The sequence below is a fragment of the Delphinapterus leucas genome, chromosome 5, assembly GCF_059928025.1.
Source record: "Delphinapterus leucas isolate spDelLeu-1000000601 "Yukka" chromosome 5, BTC_Dleu_Yukka2, whole genome shotgun sequence".
Lineage (NCBI taxonomy): Eukaryota > Metazoa > Chordata > Mammalia > Artiodactyla > Monodontidae > Delphinapterus > Delphinapterus leucas.
Window position 1 is genome coordinate 33,513,935 of NC_143133.1, and position 9,776 is coordinate 33,523,710.

Below are 9,776 nucleotides of genomic sequence, written 5' to 3' on the forward strand. Positions count from 1 at the left end.
TGCGGGGAGGGGCGGGGGGCGCGCGTGCGCCCGACTAGCCGCTCTCGGGGCCCCGGGTGAGGGGTGAGGGCGCTCGGCCCGGCTGCGGGAAGCTCGGGGGCGGGGGCGCCGCGGGAAGGCAGCGTCTCTTGGGGACCAGCCAAGCGGGGTGAGCGCCAGGCTGGGAGGAAAGTTGCAAGCCTGGCCTGGGCTGGAGAGAGCAGGGTGCTCGGCAGGAAAGGCAGAGCCGGGGAGGAAAGGGGCCCGGGGCGGAGGTGCGCGCTCCGCGGGCTCCTTCAGAGCAGGTGGTGACCGAAGGGGCGAGCCGCAGCTTTCACCGGAGGGCGAAGTCCAAGATGAGAGAGGTTTGTGGGACTGGAGCTGAGCAGTGTCTGCATGTAGTGAAACCGCAGCACGACTTGGACAAATTAGCAAAGGCAAACTCCGGGAGTTTGCTTCTCCCGCAGAGTTGGCAGAGGCAGATTTTTAAAAATTTTGTAACCAAGCGAAAGAAATGCTTGGCTTCTTTTTCGAGTTTTGAAGAAGAGACGTGCAGACTGTTTCCATCTCTGCCTGCTCAACACTGAGCACATTAGAAGGAGAGCAACGGCTGCCCTTTTAGGGGTACGTGTCCCCCGGAGAGGGAGGGCGGTTACTACTTAGCAGTGCTGTGGTGCCCGATACTGCGGAGATCATTTAGAAAACTATTTTGAACCATCATTGTTCTGTTGTTGCAGAGTAAAATGTATTATAAAAGGACTGTGTTCAAATGAAAACACTCAGTGCTTAACCTAAAATGCACGTTAAAACATCAGTCCAATCAAGTCACCACTCTTCCCAAGCCCTACCCGGAATAACTGCCCAGGCCGGTGATCTGGTCTCCCATACCTCTCCTCTAATCCATGGCCTCCGTGCCTTTCTCCCACACTCCAGGCATGCCCCTTGCCTCGGGCCGTTGACTGTTACTTCTGCCTGGACCCAGATATCGGTATGGCTCCCTTTCTCACTTCAGTCTTTGCTCATATGTCACCTCTTTGAGGAGACGAACCTTGACCACCCTATTTAAAATTGCAACCTGTCCCTGCCTTTTCTAATTTGTCTTTTCTCCAAAGCACTCATCTTCTAGTTTCCTATATAATTTGCTTATTTCTTGTTTTGCATGTCTTCTTTCTGCTAGAATGCAGACTCTACAAGGGCAAGTTTCTTTGTTCAGTGCCTGGCATGTAGTAGGTGCTCGTAAATGTTTATTGAATGAGTTTGTTACATTACAAACTCCACCCCCATCTGTATTGTTTTTTTTGAGATTTCTCCAACTTTAAATTTTTAATGGAAAGTTCTGTGGAAGAGGGACCTCATTATCTCTATCTCTTAGTGTGTATAAACACAGGAATTTTCTGCAAGAAAAGGAAAAATAATGGTTTCAACTTAAATGACTCTTTGATTTCCAAGTTGTTTTCTGTTAGCAAAACAAGTTTCTATTTTAATCTCAGGAAATATCCATTCCATTTCAGGCTTGGGACATTATTTTAGGCAAACAGCTTGGTGTCATCCATTTCAGATCTTTCTAAAAATGTAGGAGTCAAAATATTTTTTCTGCAGAAAATCAAATTTTTGTAAGTGTGATGTAGGCCTGGTTCCAGGTTTCAGTGGCTGCTCCTTAGCCATTTTCTTTGTTTATAGGTTCCTGGCTTGAGCAATGGATGATTAGAGAGAAAGGGGCTAACCTACAGGCTAAAAACTGGAGATAGAACGAAAGGAGGATGAGTGGTAGGTGAAAATAGGACAAAGGTCTGGAGTAAGTGTGTAATACCCCCTCTGCCTATCTCTTTTTTTTTTTTTCCATATATTTTCTTTGGTCTAGAAAACAGTCCATCTTCCTTCTTTTTTTTTTTTTTAAGTTTTATTGGAATATAGTTGATTTACCATATTGTGTTAGTTTCAGGTGTACAGCAAAGTGAATCAGCATCTTCCTTCTTCATAGGGACACTCTCCACTTACATTTTGGATCCAAGCTTAGCTGACAGTTACCCAGGAAGGAAGCCTTTGTGATTTTTCGCGTGCCTGTGGCATGTGCTTCTATAGCCCTATGCGTCCCCTAGAGTAACTCTTAATGCACTGTGGTGGAACTGCTTCTCTACCAAATCTAGGTTCCCTCGAGACACTAATCTAACCAATAGGAGGGCAAGGGCAGTCGTCATTGTATCTTGCGCCCAGCACAATGCCTGGCACAAAGCTTAAATTCAGCAAATATTAAATAGATTGCATTGGGTTGGATTAAATTCTGCCTGGTGAACTTTAGCTTCTCCCTTGAGTCAGCCGTAGCTAATTATATCAGTCTTTGTTGAATCATGGAGTGAGGAGACTCTAAAGGAATTCCAAGGTCTAACTGGGTAATCTGCTGCTATTATGACCACCAGTGCCCATTCCAAAAAAAGAGGTGGAGTTCCCATGGGAGTGACATTTCACTATCTCAGTCTTAAAAACAAACAAGAGGACTTCCCTGGTGGTCCAGTTTTTAAGATCCACCTTCCAATGCAGGGGACGTGGAACAATCCCTGGTCAGGGAACTAAGATCCCACATGCAGAGGGGCAACTAAGCCCACATGCTCTAGAGCCCACATGCCACAGGGAAAGATCCTGCGTGCCTCAACTGAGACCCAATGCAGCCAAATATATATATATATATATATATATATATATATATATATATATATATATAAAATAAGAAAGAACCATACCAAACAGCTTTTAGCAATATCTGTACTTTTCCGGTAGTACGTTTTGGTTAGGTTTCATACCAGATAATGCCACCTTGCAAGGAGTAATCCCAATTTCCTTGCACACAAATAATCATCTATTGCTGGTTACAATGTGATACAGATAAACGGCAAAATAGAACTAAGCGCACACAACTTCCAATACCTGGAAATCAGAAGCTCTTAATTATTTAGTCTTTTTTTTTTCCCCCCAGCGAATATTTATTGAGAGCCTACCCTGTACCGGCCATTTCTAGGTGCTAGGACTTCAGCAACAAGACAAAGTCATGCCCCGAAAGAGCTTGCATTGCATTGGGGGAGCAAGACAATATGTGCTATAAAGAGAGGATAAAGGTGTAAATAGAGTAAAAGAAGGATAAGGTGATAGAAAGAGATGGGCTGTGATTTTAGGTGGAGTGATATGTTCACCTCTGGGAGATGTCATTTGAGCAGAGTCAGGATAAAGTGAGGGTGTTGGGTAGCGGTAGTGTTTGGGCAAAGGAGAGAGAAAATGTGTTTTCTCTACCAAGTTCTCACAGTGTCAGGCAAGCTGTTAAGCAAGCTATTGCTCCTCCTGTCCCATATGCGGTGGTGACACAGGGACAGGATTACTGCTTCAAAAAATCCTATTAAGAAAAGAGAAGGATGAGGAACACACAGCTGCTCATTCACAGCAGTTTTTTTTTTTTTTTTTTTGCAGTACGCAGGCCTCTCACTGTTGTGGCCTCTCCTGTTGCAGAGCACAGGCTCCGGACGCGCAGGCTCAGCGGCCATGGCTCACAGGCCCAGCCGCTCCACGGCATGTGGGATCTTCCTGGACCGGGGCACGAACCCGTGTCCCCTGCATGGGCAGGCGGACTCTCAACCGCTGCGCCACCAGGGAAGCCCTTCACAGCAGTTTTGACCCCAGTTGAGCAAGAATTACGGAGATGCTCTTCTCTGGCAGCAGAGGGAGGGTCAGACAATCAGGTCACCCCTGCTTCTACTACCTTGTCCATTCATCCATCCTCTAGGGCCACATCAGAAGTGACTATTGGAGCATATGCCTTCCTTGGGGACTGTACATCACTGACAGTTCTTTTTCTACTGGTACAGATTTGAAGGCCTGAGTGTTGCTTTTAAGGAGCTAAGAGAGGCCACATTTTCAGTCCAGGCTCATGGTTTCTGTGCCTTTAAGATCTCCTTAAAACCCTAATAGACTTCTGATCTAATTGCTTCCAGTCAGTTCCTTGTGCAGATAACATAACCAAAGTCTTTTCTAGTCCTAGTTCTTAAGCCTGCTTTATTTCTTTGATTCCTCGTGTCCATACCTTACTCTTTCATCTTAATGGAGGCCACCTTGAGGCTAGCTGAAATTATAGGGTTGTTTGGGAGGGCTACACCCTTACTCTGATCCTTGCCACAGGGATCAGATATATATTTATATTAATGTTCAGGGCATAAAAGCAGTTATCTTTTTCAACCTTGGGAGGCCCGAAATTTCTGGACATTCTCATTTCCTGCCATTTCTGCTTGTAAAACAGCCAGTTCTTGCCCGAGGCCATCCCTTTCTTAAGATACCTTGTAAAAGCGACAAGGAGCAGCAAATATACTAACATTCTCATTTTCTATAATGATATTCCTTTTGTCTGGATTTACTGTACTTTCCAAGTGAGCACAGTAATAATTTTACAAAATAACATGAGTCACAAGCTTTCCAGCCTACACACAGCAGCTGTAGCTATACCACAATCAGAGCATACCACCCCTTCAAAGAACAGATAATTCTAATACTATTTAAATTCTTCTAAAATATCAAAAAAGAAATGCTTACGAATTATTCCTGAGAAGTCATTGATATCTACACCTGAAAAAATAGCCTTTTCATATGTGCACAAACATACACACATGTGCAGATATGAATATCAATGCAAAAGCCCTAAATAAATGATTAGTAAGTACAATCTAGGAATATATTAAAAGAATCCATTACAGTCAAGTTGACAGAAACCTCTATGTGGGTAAACGGTTAACAAAATCCTTTCCCATTCTTCATGAGAATTTGACCTTATGTTAACTTTTTAGCATTGTTCCCCTGGCAACCTGATAAGGTGATTTGTGAACTGTGTAGCTATGTGGCTGGTAAAAATGGACCCTTGATTGGTAAACTGCATTTAGACAGGGAGAACCAAATATGCCAGATGGCAAACCATAGCTTTGGAACAACCTGAGTTCAGTGACTGCGCGTGTCCCTTGCAGAGACTGGACACGAGGCCAATAGGGTTGTCACAAAGATGGAACTGAAGATGCATCACCACTGGTTGAATCTGCAAATGTGGGAACCCACGGATAAGGGAGGGCCAACCGTACTACACCATTTTATTTAAGGAGCTTGAGCATCTGTGGATTTTGGTCTCCGTGGGGGTCCTGGAACCAATCCCCTGAGGATATGGAAGGACAACTGCACTCACTGTCAATGATTCTCATCCATCTTCAAGTAATTCTGCAAAGACAATGAAAGACTTTATATGATAGGCCTTCAATTCTATTTTAATATCACTGGAAGAATTGAAATAGGCATGAATGGCTGACCAACATTAGAAAGCAGTTTCAAGAATTATGAAATAGTTATGTTTAGTCTCTTACCTTTCAGCTGTTTTAAATTTGTATCTTAATGATTAGTATCACAAAACCAAGAGTGGTAACACTGGCCAGCTTCTTTAACACATTACTCCTAATATCTTTGGCTTAACACAATTCAGTTCCTTTTATTAGTGCAAAAATTTAACGCAGGTTGAACAGCTGTCCTAAGTGATCCTTTGCAAGTGGCTATTCGGGCAGCTGGGCTCCTTCTGTCCTGTGGTTTTATCTTCCTGGAGGTCTCCTGTAGCCACGTGGCCAAGGGAGAGAGAAAGAGAGCCCAGGGGTTTCTGGGGGTTTGTGGCATTCCACTGGCCACTACCTAGTTACATGGCTCCAATTTAACTGCAAGAGAATTTGGAAAATATATTTTTCCAGTGTGCGAAGGAGGAAAATGAAAACTTTTAATTGAATATCTAGCATTGTCTTTGCCATAGCCTCAAGAAATCAGTAAACTTAGTATTTAATTACTGCCAGGAAGAAAACTTAACACTAACTATGACATCACTGAAAAATCATTGTACTTGAAAATCATTCTCCAAAATTCACTTAGTCTATGATTTTCATCATACAGTAAGTCAATATATTTATTTGGGAATTCTTAATGTATAACTCACCCAATTAAATTAGGTAAATTGTGTAAAGTACCTAGTCAAGCACATGGTACATGTAATAAGTGCTCAACAAATACTGATTGGTTTTACTGTTGGGAATTAAATGCTTCTCTAAGATTTTTCGATGTCTAAGACAGGCAACTGCAAACATTTGCCTGAATATTTTCTATGCCTAAACCAGCTCTGACAATGCTGTGTTGTGAATCTCTAATCTCAATTTAGCTTTTATCAAAGTATTTGGGCAAATTCAAAGTTGCCTAAAATACTCTTGCATCCCACTGCCACACGGGGGGAAGTACTAGTTAAGCTTTTCACCTTTCATAATAAATTATCAACCTACTCTTCTGGTCTCTAAAGCATGTATCTGTTCTCAAACAACATGGAAGACCAATTCTTTAGGCAAAACTTGAGTGCTTATAAAAATCCCTCTTAAATGATATTTATGGAAGCCAACCTAGATAAGGGGATGTGCTTTCTAACAATTCCTCTTGATTTCCCAGATATTAACCTTGGATCAAGTTAGTCTCTTGGAACTTAACTTAGAACCTGGAAGATTCTTCTCTTACTAAGTTGGACCTACAGCTTAAATGAGTTTATTATAAGATATAGTTAAATAAGATCTGCACCTGCACTTTCTGGAAGATTGTTGTGGATGTTTTCTGATGTATATGTTTTGATCCCATAAAGTAATTTCTTATAGAATTTCAGGCCAATAAAAATTTTGTTTCTTTGGAGAAAATGTTATGTCTTCTATTTTCTGATGAACACTTACTATATCGTTTCCCTTTTAAAAGTGGCTTCCAGAAAACTATGCAGACAGCAAAAAGATCAATGGTTGCCAAGTGTTAATGAGGAGAAGGGGATGATGAGCAGAGCACAGAGAAATTTTAGAGCAGTGGAACAATTCTGTATCATATGGTGATGGTGGGGATGCATGCCATTATACATTTGTCAAAACCCATAGAAGGCACAATACCAAGAGTGAACCCTAGTGGAAACTATGGACTTTGGGGCTTCCCTGATGGCCCAGTGGTTAAAGAATCCACCTGCCAATGCAGGGAACATGGGTTCGAGCCCTGGTCTGGGAAGATCCCACATGCCACGGAGCAACTAAGCCTGTGCGCCACAACTACTGTGCTCTAGAGCCTGCTAAGCCACAACTACTGAAGCCCGCACACCTAGAGCCCATGCAGCACAACGAAGAGTAGCCTCCGCTCGCCGCAACTAGAGAAAGCATGTACTCAGCAACAAAGACCCAACACAGCCAAAAATAAATAAAATAATTTTATAAAAAATAAACAAAGAAACTATGAACTTTGGGTGATTATAATGTGTCAGTGTAGGTGCACTGACTAACAAATGTACCACTCTGGTGGGGGATGTTGATAATGGGGGAGGCTATGAGTGTGTGGGAGCAGGGGAGTGTATGGGAAAACTCTGTACCTTCCATGTAATTCTGCTGTGAATCTAAAAAATAAATCTATTAAAAATTTTTTAAAAGGGTTTATATATCTTACATTAATTTTCCCCAGTAATTTAAATTTCATATGGCAGTTGTGTTTAATGTTATTTAGTTTAAATTATGGACAATTAAAATTTTCATGTAAACTTGGAGGATAAATAAATTCATATGTATTTTCTAAGTGTCTACCAGGAAGCTCTGAGTTAAATTCTTTCTTTTTATTTTTTTTAAATTAAATTAAATTAATTTATTTCTACAGCACGTTCTTATTAGTTATCTATTTTATACATATTAGTGTATATATGTCAATCCCAATCTCCCAGTTCATCCCACCACCCCCCGCCCCCCGCTTTCCCCTTTGTTGTCTATACATTTGTGCTCTACATCTGTGTCTCCATTTCTGCCTTGCAAACGGGTTCATCTGTACTATTTTCTAGATTCCACATATATGTGTTAATATACTATATTTGTTTTTCTCTTTCTGACTTACTTCACTCTGTATGACTGTCTCTAGGTCCATCCACATCTCTACAAATGACCCAGTTTCGTTCCTTTTAAATGGCTTAGTAATATTCCATTGTATATATGTACCATGTCTTCTTGATGCATTAGTCTCTTGATGGGCATTTAGGTTGCTTCAATGACTTGGCTATTGTAAACAGTGCTGCAATGAACATTGGGGTGCATGTGTCTTTTTGAATTATGGTTTTCTCAGGGTATATGCCCAGTAGTGGGATTGCTGGATCATATGGTAATTCTATTTTTAGTTTTTTAAGGAACCTCCATACTGTTCTCCATAGTGGCTGTATCAATTTACATTCCCACCAACAGTGCAAGAGGGTTCCCTTTTCTCCACACCCTCTCCAGCATTTATTGTTTGTAGATTTTTCTGATGATGCCCATTCTAATAGGTGTGAGGTAATACCTCATTGTAGTTTTGATTTGCATTTCTCTAATAATTAGTGATGTTGAGCAGCTTTTCATGTGCCTCTTGGCCATCTGCATGTCTTCTTTGGAGAAATGTCTATTTAGGTCTTCTGCCCATTTTCTGATTGGGTTGTTTGTTTTTTTAATATTGAGCTGCATGAGTTGTTTATATATTTTGGAGATCAATCCTTTGTCTGTTGATTCGTTTGCAAATACTCTCCCATTCTGAGGGTTGTCTTTACGTCTTGTTTACAGTTTCCTTTGCTGTGCAAAAGCTTTTAAGTTTCACTAGGTCCCATTTGTTTATTTTTGTTTTTATTTCCATTACTCTAGGAGGTGGGTCAAAAAGGACTTTGCTGTGATTTATGTCAAAGAGTGTTCTTCCTATGTTTTCCTCTAAGAGTTTTATAGTGTCCAGTCTTACATTTAGGTCTTTAATCCATTTTGAGTTTAGTTTTGTGTATGGTGTTAGGAAGTGTTCTAATTTCATTCTTTTACATGTAGCTGTCCAGTTTTCCCAGCACCACTTATTGAAGAGACTGTCTTTTCTCCATTGTATATCCTTGCTCCTTTGTCATAGATTAGTTGACCATAGGTGCGTGGGTTTAACTCTGGGCTTTCTATCCTGTTCCATTGATCTATATTTCTGTTTTTGTGCCAGTACCATATTGTCTTGACCATTGCAGCTTTGTGGTAGAGTCTGAAGTCAGGGAGTCCGATTCCTCCAGCTCCGTTTTCTTCCCTCAAGATTTCTCTGGTTATTTGGGGTCTTTTGTGTCTGCATACAAATTTTAAGATTTTTTTGTTCTAGTTCTGTAAAGAATGCCATTGGTAACTTGATATGGATTTCACTGAATCTGTAGATTGCTTTGGGTAGTATAGTCCTTTCCACAATATTGATTCTTCCAATCCAGGAACATGGTATATCTCTCCATCTGTTTGTGTCATCTTTGATTTCTTTCATCAGTGTCTTATAGTTTTCTGAGTACAGGTCTTTTACCTCCTTAGGTAGCTTTATTCCCAGGTATTTTATTCTTTTTGTTGCAATGGTGAATGGGATTGTTTCCTTAATCTCTCTTTCTGATCTTTTGTTGTTAGTGTATAGGAATGCAAGAGATTTCTGTGTATTAATTTTGTATCCTGAAACTTTACCAAATTCATTGATTAGCTCTAGTAGTTTTCTGCTGGCATCTTTAGGATTGTCTGTGTATAGTATCATGTCATCTGCTAACAGTGACAGTTTCACTTCTTCTTTTCCAATTTGTAGCCCTTTTATTTCTTTTTCTTCTCTGATTGCTGTGACTAGGACTTCTAAAACTATGTTAAATAATAGTGGTGACAGTGGACATCTTTGTCTTGTTCTTGATTTTAGAGGAAAATTCATTCACCATTGAGAATGATGTTTGCTGTGGGTTTGTC